A 13,294-nucleotide genomic window follows, 5' to 3' on the forward strand; every position below is an offset into this window, starting at 1 on the left:
TTTCCTGCCAAAAATTCAAGAATATTCTTTGCTAAAACAAAACTACAAACCAAGAGAAAAGGTAAAGTATAGGTATAATCCAGTCCTAACTGCTAACAAAGGATAATGAAAATTGAAATTGATTTAGTAAAAAGTCTTTTTCCTAGCCTGCTTAATTTTACATTAAAAAAAATAAAATCAAATGGGTCCATATTTTTAATAGATTCTACTGTTTGTTTCAAAGTTATTATAAAGACTATTCATTCTGAATTCAGGAGAAAATATTTAGCAGTATTTTCTATTAGACGGTTTTCAATTTGTGTTTTTTCATACGAACATCCACACTTACATATACAAGAGAGTCAGAAAAACAGAGGCAGAGACGAGACAAACACAGCATTCAAAGTAATGGTTTTAAATAATGTTTTTTTTTTCCTTCAAACTATTTTCTTTTTCCTGTATTTTCCAAAATTTCCCCCATGAATATTATATTGTAACAAAGAGGAAAGTGTTAAAATGCCATTAAGAATACAAATGAGTACTATATCATCATTAGCAACATTTTAACTATTAATAGGCAAATAAGCATCATGGTATATCAAATGAGTATTATTTGTACTTCCAATGTCCGACTGAGCGACTGAACTGAACTGAACTCAACTGAATGTCTTATTATTATCAGACTAATAATTGCAGCAAACTAGTAACTACACATATGTATGTACACATACTAAAATATGTATACCAAATGCTACCTGTGTAAAACCACAGGGATCAATTTAGGTACCTAATATTGAAATTAACTTGCTTAAAAAAACACCGTATTAGAGAAGAATGATTCTAGACATTAAAATCTATATTTAAAAGTGACCTCTCTATCTTAATGCCACAGATTTCAGAATATACTTTTATGATATAGGTAAAATTATAATGCTCCCTCTAAAATCCTAATCTTTTAAAAACTTATTAAAAACAATAACATACTCTTAAAATAAACACTGAAAAAAGACAGTTTTCTCAGGTAACAAGTTACTTAAGCCAGGAAAATCTGTTCCTTTTTAAAAATGTTTCTAACCAAAATAGCAGGGAAATAATTTTAAGAATACCTGCTCTAAAAGCTAGATAAAGGACCATGTGACATTCATTTTTCATCAGGGGATGATGGTCTTCACCACATTATCCTTGCTTGCAAGCTGAACAATTATAGGTTCAATACTCGTATTTTAAAACAAAGTTAGATGTTACTACAGTTCTGTGAATGGTATCAAATGTATGGTCAATAACGAAGAAGTCTAGTACTCCTAAATTTGACAAATACATAACTCTCATTTTTATCAAAAAATCTTAATGTATAGAAATAGGGAGGGGAGGTGGGAAAATTGGTTCATCTACTTGGCTGGGTATTTGCTACCCATTTAAAAAAAAAAAAAAGCCCTTTCTGGATCTGAAAATGAAACACAAAGCAATGAATAATGTCCTAACACAAGTAATGATTCAGTACAGGAATTAATGCTGCTAAAGCCGATATTATCATGTTTGATTACATAGCATCTTAGTTATAAAATAGCTACAATGCTAAAACAAAGAAAAAAACTACAGTACTCCCTCCATAAGAAAACTGGTAAGTTAACTACTGAAAACTACAGAAGTAACAAAATAACAAACCCAATGCTTGCCACTTTCTCTTCAGCCTGCCATTACTAGCAAAAGTCCCTCTACCAAAAAATAATTCAAAAATTTGAGAGAGGAGGAAGGGAAAAATATTTAATAGCATCTCCTTAGTAGAGAAGTTTAAATAAACTTACACTCAGGATGAAAAGACTAGTAAACAGCAATAGATGTTAGGGTTTTGAATTTTAATTAAATGTAGCCCATTTCCTATTATGCCATAATGCTGCAGAATCAGAGAATTAATAATATCACCTAAGCTAAAAGTCTACTAGTTGATATAGTTAATATGTAGGATGACATCACAAGTTATGCTACAAAAAGAACTAAATGCTGAATTAATATTTTAAAAAATATATTCTTGGTCATGGAAATTACATTTCCTTTGGTTTTACTAAAATTAAATACAAACTAACCAGTTAAAAAGGAGGAAACCAATGTACCCCTCTCTTAAACATACATATTCTTAAAAGCAATGTAAAGAAAACATCAGTTTAAATAGGAAATAACTGAGACTGAAAACATCTAAAATCTGAGGCTCTCTTAACCATGCTCCTGCAGTAACAAGATTTCAGAAAAGACTAACCAAGCTACTTAAAAAAAATGACCTTATATCAATCCACTTCCACTTATAAATATGTACTGACAGTATGCTCATGTGCATATTATTTATGATCACTTATTTACACAGAGGACTATGCTGATTATGTACCTTCTGTTTTCCTTTTCACTTTTCAAGAGAAGAACATTAAAATGCTAAAATATTTAACCTGCTACTTTTAAAAATAATCAACAAGAATAATAGGCACTGAAATATATCTTATTCTTTAGCTCTCACAGTCAAGAAACATTAAAACCAAATAAATATTAAATAGCAATTTATCAGGTTTTATTGAGGGAGGAAGGGAGTCCCATAATCATTTTTAAAGCTTCTAACTTTTAAAATAATTCTGGATACTTAAAGATCAAGTTATGAAGATCATACTATAGCCAGATACTGAATACATTTGAAAAATACGGCACAGGCAGAAAAACTAAGTCCAAAACTCAAGCAGCCTGCCTATATGACATTAAAACCACAGAAAATGTATTAATGTTCAAAAACACCATATTAATTATTCTCTCTCCACATAGTAGTAGGTAATAGAAAAGTTGTTGTTCAGCTGCTCAGTCGTGTTGCGAGCCCATGGACTGCAGCATGCCAGGCTTCCTTGTCCTTCACTATCTCCCACAGCTTGCTCAAACTCATGTCCATCAAGTCGGTGATGCCATCCAACCATCTCATCCTGTCTTCTCCTTCTCCTCCCACCTTCAGTCTTTCTCGGAATCAGGGTCTTTTCCAATGAGTCAGTTCTTCACATCAGGTGGCCAAAGGATTGGAGTTTCAGCTTCAACATCAGTCCCTCCAATGAACATTCAGGATTGATTTCCTGTAGGACTTACTGGTTTGATCTTGCAGTCCAAGAGACTCTCAAGACCACAGTTCAAAAGCATCAATTCTTTGATGCTCAGCCTTCTTTATGGCCCAACTCTTACATCCATACATGATTACTGGAAAAACCATAGCTTTGACTAGACGGACCTTTGTTGGCAAAGCAGTATCTCTGGCTTTTTAAAATGCTGTCTAGGTTTTTCATAGCTGTTTTTCCAAGGAGCAAGCAAGCATCTTTTAATTTCATGGCTGCAGTCACCATCTGCAGTGATTTTGGAGCCCGAGAAAATAAAGTTTCCATCATTTCCCCATCTAATTGCCATGAAGTGATGGGGCCGGATGCCATCATCTTCGTTTTTTGAATACTGAGTTTTAACAGAAAAGTACCCCTGATATACTTTTAAAAATTCTAATTGTTTTAAGTTGTAAGAAAATTAAGGACTATATACTCTTTTTTAATCAAAAGCTATTATCACATCAATCCTACTACCAAATTCTTTGATGCATACTGAGTGATGCTGGCCTTCAATTTCAATAACAGTTCAGACCAGTACTATTATGGGGCTGGAAAACTGAAGTATAGAATTTTAATCACCTGTGGTGTTTTCCTATTACTGAACACTGTTGATAGATACAGCTCAATATTCTTACAATCTTAACTCAAAATTTTACACTGCATTTGTACTACGTACAGATAAAGTGGAAGGATAAATTCTACAAAACTATTTTCTATAGAAGTATTTTTCATTGCAGTGGCATGGTGGGGGGAGGGGGGAGGGCAGGGAGTAGAATGAACAGAGAACAAATGAAGCATTACTTTGAAGGTAGAAGAAGCTATAAGAATAAACCCCTAACACTGTTGAAAGATAAATTGAAGACCTTTGTGTATAAAAATGCAGACTCTTGACAATCTCCCAAATTCAATCAAGAATTAAAGTATCCTCTGCATATTATATTTCCTCAATACAAGATAACCAATATTTAAATTAACCAAATTATATTTCTTAGGTAAGCAACTTTTGCATGGCAGAACATGTTCCATAAATTTCTTCTACTGATTCCATATAGATTTGATTGTGTCATCAATCCAAGGTACCACCAAACCCAATGCGTTCCTCTTTAAATATGTATAAAACTTCTATTTTCTGTCTGTGAATTTTATAAGGCTCTGCCACATTCAATACCAATACTAAACACAGGCTTTCTGTGAATTGTTTTTCACAAAAAAGCTAAGGTGTTATCACAGCCTGAGAGTTGGAACACAACAAAGCTGAGCTCCAAGATGGATACCAGTGACTGACTTAGCTAAGTGACTAGTTTCCACACATGCAAGTCAGATTTGGATCATAATAAAATTAAACATTATTTCCTGTTAACAAATCCTCTTTAAGAAGAGTTTAAAACTCAAAACTCTGAACAGAAAAATCTATCAAGACTCTACTGTATTTTAGAAAGAACGGTTACAACAGTAGGAAACGTAATGCAAAAAAATTAATCTAAGAACTTTTATCAGTAACTGACACTAACCAATTTATAACGTACTTTCTCTTTTAATCTCTAAAAACACCCATTACAGATTTTCAGTATTCCAAATGATATCTTTATCTAAAGATTACAAGCTCAAAACCAGCACTCCAAAGCCACACAATTTCACAATGAGTGTTAAAAAAATAACTTAGTTCCTTGCTTTAGTAAATTTACCGAACATTCCATGAAAATTTCCAGTGTTCATTATCAGTTTGCATAAGCCAAAACGAACCAGACCCACATCTAATATCTCTGAGATTTCTGATTTTTTCATCATTTAAGTGTAAAGTGGTCCTAACATGTAACCAGTATAAATAATAAATCTTACGAATTTCCTCCCCCCCCGCAAAAGAAAAACACAGAAAAATCATTATTCTATGGTTTATGCAGAATTCAAGGTCAGGAAAGGGCAAAGCTGTTAAAGAAACCAACATTCCAAATTTAGTTTCAAATAGCAAACTTTGTACCAGACTAGAATGTATAAATAAATTGATCACGGAAAAGATAAAAACTTAACAGAAGCAGTAACTAAAATACCTCATTTTATACGAAAGATCATTAAATATTTATGGTCTTTTGGGAAACACATTAGAAACCACATATAATTTTATTTCAATGCCTCAAAAAAATATAGGAATTGATCCAAAAAAAAAAAAACACCTTAAATTGGGATGGTGGTTGGATTTCTGCCCCTCAGAGTCTGTCATTTAATTCTTTTTTTCCAAAATGTACCACCCCTTGATCACTACTAGTGTGACAAACTGGCAACTTTTCAAGGAAGTAGTTTAGTAATTTATGTAACAGATGTGCAAAGGAAAACTATATGGATCAGATAAGTCAAGAAAAACATCCTGATGTCCACAACTAAATTATGACCTGTAGGAGGAAGAAACTATAAAACTATTTCCCTTCCTGTACAACATCAGAGGTTAGCAATACCAAATTAAATAATCCATTTGATGGCAGCCCATATTCAGACATTAAAACAGGCTTGGGCTTTGACTCTGACTCTAGGAACTGGTCCAAAACACAAGGCCACACTAGAGGAAAACACTGTACAACCACTAATTTTCACAATCTGCTTCATCTCTTATGGCTATTTTGTAGAAAATATGTATAGTAATTGACCAGTAATTTAATAGAAATGAATATGGCCCATATCTTATCTCTGATCCCTGGATAAATCAACCACTTATGTGTCTCAGCTACCTAATCTGAAAGGTAGTTCCTATGTATTACTGAGATTAAATTGAATGGCATGTAAAGCATTTACCACACATGGTTATGTTTCTGCCAGAATTTATCATTTTCAATTTGAAGATATTCTTTATATGGCCCCTTAGAATATACTGGCATTAATACTTATTACTTACCTATGCTATTCATTGTTGTGGAACTTTAGAGTCAAGGTAACCGGCAGCCTATCTGACCCACAGTATGCATGCTGAAATGAAGAGTTCAAAGATATAACTACACTTCAAGGCAGGATGACTATTATTTAAAAATGGCCAAAGATCTGGAAATGAGTTTCTCTAAGGGACAGGACAAGTATCAATACAAGCCATTTTACAAACAGAGTTTGTATTCTGAAGTTCACTCTCTTTAATCTCAGTACCACCAACCATGTTCTAGGGTTTTAGTTTACATTAAGCAGCAATTTCTCCTATATTGGTAATCTGATATCATCTGATAATGTCTTTAACATTTTTTTGGATTTACTAAACTAACTCATCTGTATCAGCTACTAGAGTCAGACATTCCAAAAGCAAATTATGGGAAAAACAAAAGATGTTTAAGCTATTATAAAAAGAAACTTTCTCAGCATGAAGTTTATATCTACAATTTAGATACTGTAAGCTGTAGAATTTTAAGCTTTCAAAATGCCAAAAACAAGGTCCATGTAACTGATTCCATGAAGTGTCTACCTGAACAAAGGATGTTAGAAAAGCCACAACAACCAGTTTCTCCATTCAGTTTCCTGTGTAACAGCACAAATTATTATCCTAGGAAGTGTCTGGATATTCACAGGTCTTATATGGAAGCCCTTCTCTCTAGCACAAGTGCTGCTAACATGAACTGGACAGCAGATGACAGGATTAGAGAAAAGCTTTCCCAATGTAGGCTAGTCCCATGATGCTACAAGTTATTATTTCCAGAGAGGCACTCTGGCAGCAATAAGATTTGAGGAGGGTGGCAAAATGGACGACTTTTATTGTGTGTGGTTCAAGAAAGCAGAATGAGAAGCTGCTCCCAAAATGCTACAGCAGTGTGCTTGGAAAAACAGCAACAGAACAGGCAGAGGCAGCCACCAGTAGGAAATTCTTCCCTTCACAGCCATAAGAAAGCAGCTCTCACAATACAAAATTGTATGAACACTAACTACCAACTATATAAAAACACGTGTGCATGTGGACAAAGCCTAAAGTTAAAAAGCCCATAAAAAGTGTTGGGGTGGAGGCACACATTTAAAATTGCATTTATACAATGACAAAAAAAAAAAAAACTAATTTGGGGGGGAAGAAAAATAGTACTTGTATATACAACTTCTTTACCCTTGCTAGGGAAGTGCCCGCTGGCTGGGCTGATTTAATTCTGCCGAGGATCGGCTTCCACTCCCCTGGCTCAGCAGCCTGTATGCTGTGCACAGATAAAAGCTTTCTGAAAAGAGAGCTACGGATAGAAGGCCAGAAGATAGAAGTATCAAGTTACTCTCGGGCCCTTGGCTCCGAAGGACACTGCTGCCTCGAAAGGAGCCTGTTCCCAAGGAATGAATGCAAGCCCCAACCCAAAACCATTTTCTATTTCCAGATGACTGTTTTTTTCTTTTAACACATATCTCTGTAACTGTCAAGATTTTCCGTTTTTATTTTCTTCTGAAACAGTACTCTAGTGTTTTGCGAAAAATACTCTGGGAGACATTAATAGGTGTTATGTGAGAAATGTGTTCCATGGTGAGGTTTAGGAAATGTTACATAAAACAAAGGCAACTTTATTACTGCAACACTTCTTGGAGACTTTACTATTCTCATGTGCATTATGAGTCTCCAAGAGGGGACTATATTAAATATTTCTGAAACTTTGGGGACAACATACCTTTTCCCTGGAGCATTTCCTAAGTGTCCCAAGAAACCCATTTCAATGTATTTTTAAAAAATGGCCCTTTTCCCCCAAACTTCTAAAAATATTGTCAGCTGATACCTTTTACCATTGTTTTTACTTTCTATTATTTCTTATCTTTAATCTCATGAATAGTTTTTCCTTTAACCTTTTATGTTTTTAGACTGTTGGTTGGCTTTCAGCCTTTAACCTTGCTTTACTTCTTACCTAGTTTTATCATACTTAAAAAACAAACAAAAAACCTTGATCTTTATTGTTAATGTTAGTTTTCTTTTTCTTTTTTTAATATGGCCACGTCACGCAGCTTGAGGGATCTTAGTTCTCCAATTAGGGATCAAACCGTGGCCCCGGCAATGAAAACCCCAAGTGCTAACACTAGATCGCCAGGGAATTCCCCAGATATTATTTTAAGTCTCATCTGTTTTACTCTTTTTTAACCCTTTCTGCATTGGGTTTTTTAAATGTTTAAAACTTTATTCCAACCTCTCCAAAGTTTTCACTTTATTTTAGCTTCAATTTTTAATTTCTTAATCTTCATTTAATAACCATGTTAAATATCTTATTTAAACATCTTTATTAGTTAAATAAAGTTAAATATCTTTATTTCCTGCATATTTTACTGATTTTATGATATTTTATGAAGCACAGCTAAACAAAAAGAAACACAGCAAAGAGCTCAGGAAGAGATAGATGACCTCTCCCCACGGGCCTTACTCTCACACTAGTAGCTGCTTTTCTAGGCTCCCTCATGCAGACCTAACATTTTTCACAAGGATCAATACCCATATGAGATACCCCAATAGTCCCAAAGTGGAAAAAATGACTATTCTTACAAATTAGAGCTGCTTTTTAACAAGAAAACGTCTCTATGTATTTTAAGAGGTAGCAACACGGAGGCAGCTTCACCATTTTTCACCCTGATACATTATCTCAAAGCACATGATAAAAGCTGGGCAGGCTGGGTGCAGTTGTTAGGATGTTCGGAGTTATCTTTGGGAGTCTCTTCCCACAGTGCCTACTTCCTATTAATTTCCAAAACCTGTTCATTCTGCATTAAAAATATAGGTACTCACCTCTAGCCCAGGCTCCCACAAAAGCATTTAACAATCTCTCCAATTCAGGTGTATTATCCTTTCATTCATCCTCCAAAGCAAAACAGATTCATCTTCCTAGTGTTTAGTGTTGGTCATGTTAGCTTACCACAAACTCATTAAATCCATCTTCCCCGAAACATCTTCCTCCTCCTGTGCAGTGGACAGTACCATCCAGGGTTATAGTTTGAACATCTCTATTGATTACTTCTCTCCCCTCTTCTAGCCAGCATCCAATCCATTCCCAGGCCTTTTCAACTCCGTTTTCTAAGTATCTCTCAAATATGTCCATCTGCTTCTCCCACATGCACCCCCACTACCTTAGTCCACTACCACCATTTCTCACAGGGATTACTGCCAACAACCATGTAACTAGTCTGCTTCCCATCTATCTCCCAACAGGCCAGAGCCAAAGTGAACTCCTGCTGAAATAAAAATCTTATCTATCTGACCTCCCATTTTAAATCCAGCAAAGATTTCCTTACTACCTTCAAGATGAAGTCCTCAATCCTTCATATGAGATACCAATTTATTTTTTCAGTCCCACCACTGCCATTCTCTCCAGGTCTTTGCACATACTTTCTTTTGGTTTTTAAATCCTCTGCCCATCTATCCCATCCCCCCACCTAATTCCAACCTTATCAGATTTTAGCTTAAATGTTACTTCTTCCAAGAAATCTTCTTTCAACTTTGGGGAACTGCCTATATGCTCTACATGGCAAAGAACAGTATGTGCTTTCTATTACCTTGAACTAAAACTAAAACTGGGCCACTATATAATGGGCATGTTTGTTTCCTTGCTTGTCTCACCTTCTAGACTGAAAACATCCAGAGAACACAGATTTTGTCTTTCTCACTTAAGAACCTCAGTACCTGGAACAGGTTTGGTGACAGCAGATGTTCAGTAAATATTTATTGAATAACTGAACAAAAGGATTATAATTCTTAAATATTTTCTTTCCTCTGACTAAAAAAGTCCTAATTGACTTTTGATAGTAGTCCTCAACCAATCTCTCCAGCCTTTTCTCCCACTACTTCTGTTTCATTTACTTTATGAGATAATCATATTGTATTACTAGTTGAAATTTAAGCATGCTTCCCTGGTGGCTCAATGGTAAAGAAGCCACCTGCAATGCAGGAGACATGGGTTCGATCCCTGGGTCAGGCAGATCCCCTGGAGAAGGGAATGGTAACTCACTCCAGTATTCTTGCCTAGATAATTCCAAGGACAAGAGGAGCCTGTGGTACAGTCCATGGGGTTGCAAAGAGTCAGACACAACTAAGCAACTAACACTTCACTTTACTTTCTTACCTGACTAACTGTTCACTCCCGGAATCCCCACCTCTTCTTTGAGTTAAAATCAACCCTAGTTTTAAACAAAGATGCAAAAATGAAGTCTTCCTGACTCTTTCCAACCCATAATCTTCCTTTCCTATGAAGAAATAAACATTACATTTGTAACTCTTATGAATTATATTCTGCCTTGTACAACGGCTATAACTGAATTTAATTTCCTTAATATGTTTAAAAAGCAAGTAGAGTTGACTATTTGAGGACTCAGTTTATTTCCTTGCCAAAATATATTTTTAACACCAAAATCAATATTCATAGCACTTTCATGGTCATTTGTCAACAGTGTGCAGCAAAACTCTCAGTTACCTGTCTTACAGTCCCAGATGAGGTCAAAAAGGTGACGCTCTCGTTTCAGTTCTCATACTGTAAACAAATGTCCTTTCTCTGGTTTACTCAGTGCCATATTTTTCACATCTTTATGATTTCTCTTGATTTTGTTGTTTAACATGGCCCCCAAGCTGAGTGCTAAAGTGCTGTCTAGTGTTTCCAAGAGGTTATGATGTGCCTTATAGAAAAAATATCTTCATATAAGACACGTAATATAGTTGGCCCTGGGTTCAATGTTAATGAGTCAACAATATATGTAATAAGGAAAGCATCTTTAAACAGAAATACACATAAAACAAGGTTACATACTAACTGGTTGATGAAAATGTTGTGATCAGAGGCCCACAGGAACCTAATCCTGTATTTCCTCTAAGAACAAAGATTCAGTGTTTGCAGTAACTTTTAAAAACATAACTACCTCAATTAATCAGTACTGACTGTACTATATATTATGCATTTTTGTTTCCCTCTCAGTACCTAACAATGGATGCCTCACATAAAATGGAATATTTAATAACTGACCGGTGAATACATAAATGAAATCTATGATCTCTTGGTAACAGAGAGTATTAGACGGGGGGTGCGGGGTGGGGGGGGGGGGATGGAAGATAAGGACTTTGAGATTAAGATATGAATAGAGAGGACTAAAATAAACACCCGCTGACCAACATATACATATACACAAACAGAATGACATGAGAAGTAATAACCTCACAAAATTTCTTTTTAAAGAGCTGTCACAGATGTTTCAATCCCAGGCTTTTTGGAGTCAGTCTGAAAGATTTGTTAAATTATTATAAGCCCTAAAATTAGCTTACTGACCCCCAGCAAAGACTTTAAAAGGTAAGATAACTCGGCCCAAGACTTCTGTGTCCCATATAAATATATGAAAAGCTAAATATGAAATTTAAGGCTAAAAAAATTTTGTTAAATCTCGTACTCATGCTCAGTATCAACTATGAATTTGAAAGCATCGTGGATTTCACTTCTCCAGATGCTGGAATTCTAATACACAAGCCTCCTTTTGCACAGCATCTTGTTAACTGAAACTCCTACGTATTGGACCAGGCTCTCACTTTGCACAATCTATTACCACAGAAGAACAAAGCAAAGCAAATATTGTATAACAGTAATTCTCATGTATTCCTTCCAAAGTAACACAAATAAGAGGCAAACAAACACATTTTATTGCCCACTTTACATTCCATTCCATAACTGTCATGCTATACTCATGATTTTAACCAGTGCCCCTTTCTACTCATGTTCCCACCTCAACCTCCAATCCATTATTCAACTCAGCACCAACAGTAAGGTAACATAGATGGGATCACTTCACTCCTTTGCTTATCAAAATTCCACTGTTTAATATACTTAAAATAAATCCAAACTCCATGCAATGACCTACAAATCCCTGAGCCTACCACTCTTCTTCCACATGCTCCTGCCACACTGTTCTCTAATATTCTCACCAGCTCCTTATTTGCTCACTCCATGAGTGAAACACTCCAAGGATAAAACACTCTTCCTTTACTCTGTGTGCTCTAAATTCTTTACAGATACCATATCCTCAAAAAGGCCTACTGCTGCTGCTGCTAAGTCGCTTCAGTCGTGTCCGACTCTGTGTGACCCGACTCTGTGCGGCAGCCCACCAGGCTCCTCCGTCCCTGGGATTCTTCCAGGCAAGAACACTGGAATGGGTTGCCATTTCCTTCTCCAACGCATGCATGCGTGTTAAGTCGCTTCAGTCGTGTCCAACTCTATGCAGCCCTATGGACAGCAGCCCACCAGGCTCCTCTGTCCACAGGATTCTCTGGGCAAGAATACTGGAGTGGGTTGCCATGTCCTTCTCCAAAAAGGCCTACTATCACCACCCTAAATGAAATAGCCCCATTCACCACTCTCTACTTCAGTCCCTTTTCTTCATGACACTCAAAAAATGTAATTATTTTGCTTACTTTTTCTTTTTAGTTATTTCTCCCCACCAAAACTTGCTTACAACTGTACTTTAAGTATCTGAAAGAGTTCCAAATGCTCAGTGAACAGTCATTTAAGTGAATGCATGCACGCACACATGCTAAGTTGCTTCAGTCTTGTCTGACTCGGGGCGACCCTACTGACTGTAGCCAGCCAGGCTCCTCTGTCCATGGGATTCTCCAGGCAAGAATACTGGAGCGGGTTGCCATGCCCTCCTCCAAGGGATCTTCCCCACTTAGGGATTGAACTTGCATCTCTTAAGTCTCCTGCACTGGCAGGCGGGTTCACCACTAGCGCTACCTGGGAGGCCCTTGTAGATGAGTAAGCCAGGTTATCGTGTGGCTTCCCTGCAACCTTTAGTGTACTTCATTCTCCTTGTCATACGGGTAATCTGACATGAGAAGCAGACCTATAATTTGAGTTTCCTTTATTAAGAGATTATCTAAGTATTAAGAATATATAACTCATTCATGAAAAGATTATCACCATTTATTCTAAAAAACTCATATCTTAAAAATGTTATCATTCTAGGATTGTTTCTCTTATGTTGCCAGAATGCCTCTGTATCTCTGCCCCCTCGTCCTCTCTGGCTATCTCTTTCTGAAAGTGATGGATCTTCAGCCAAAAAAAAAAAAAAACCTTATCGGTCTAAAAGGAATGTTAATTATATATTGGTATTGTTTTCAGCTTATTCCTTATATATCTCAACATAGCCAAAAGGAGATTACCTATGTTAAATTCCAACACCAAGGCTATATCTCCAGCAAATTTCTCAAGTTCTTTTAACTCTTAATGTTCATATTACTTGTATTTGTTTTAATTATT

The 13,294-nt window shown here is 36.0% G+C and overlaps 2 protein-coding genes across 7 annotated transcripts in view; one reads left to right on the forward strand and one right to left on the reverse strand.

Moving 5' to 3' along the window:
• The window catches only part of LSM11 (LSM11, U7 small nuclear RNA associated), a 115,978-nt gene that overhangs the window by 82,456 nt on the left and 20,228 nt on the right, over positions 1-13,294 (forward strand). The gene's annotated exons all lie outside the window — the stretch shown is intronic.
• Positions 1-13,294, reverse strand: part of CLINT1 (clathrin interactor 1) — a 57,470-nt gene that overhangs the window by 31,133 nt on the left and 13,043 nt on the right. For 2 of the 6 annotated variants that reach the window (XM_086412652.1, XM_086412650.1), the window contains exon 2: positions 5,980-6,050. The exons of 2 other annotated variants lie outside the window; for them this stretch is intronic. The gene's annotated coding sequence lies outside the window, so the exon portion shown is untranslated. Of the gene's footprint in view, positions 1-5,979; positions 6,051-8,796; positions 9,042-13,294 lie in introns of those variants that run through there. 2 more of the 6 variants (XM_086412651.1, XM_086412653.1) reach the window with 2 other exon arrangements.

The sequence above is a fragment of the Bos grunniens genome, chromosome 7 (genome assembly GCF_055505025.1).
Source record: "Bos grunniens cultivar Pamir isolate PY7600 chromosome 7, Bosgru_T2T1.0, whole genome shotgun sequence".
In the NCBI taxonomy this organism is placed as follows: Eukaryota; Metazoa; Chordata; class Mammalia; order Artiodactyla; family Bovidae; genus Bos; species Bos grunniens.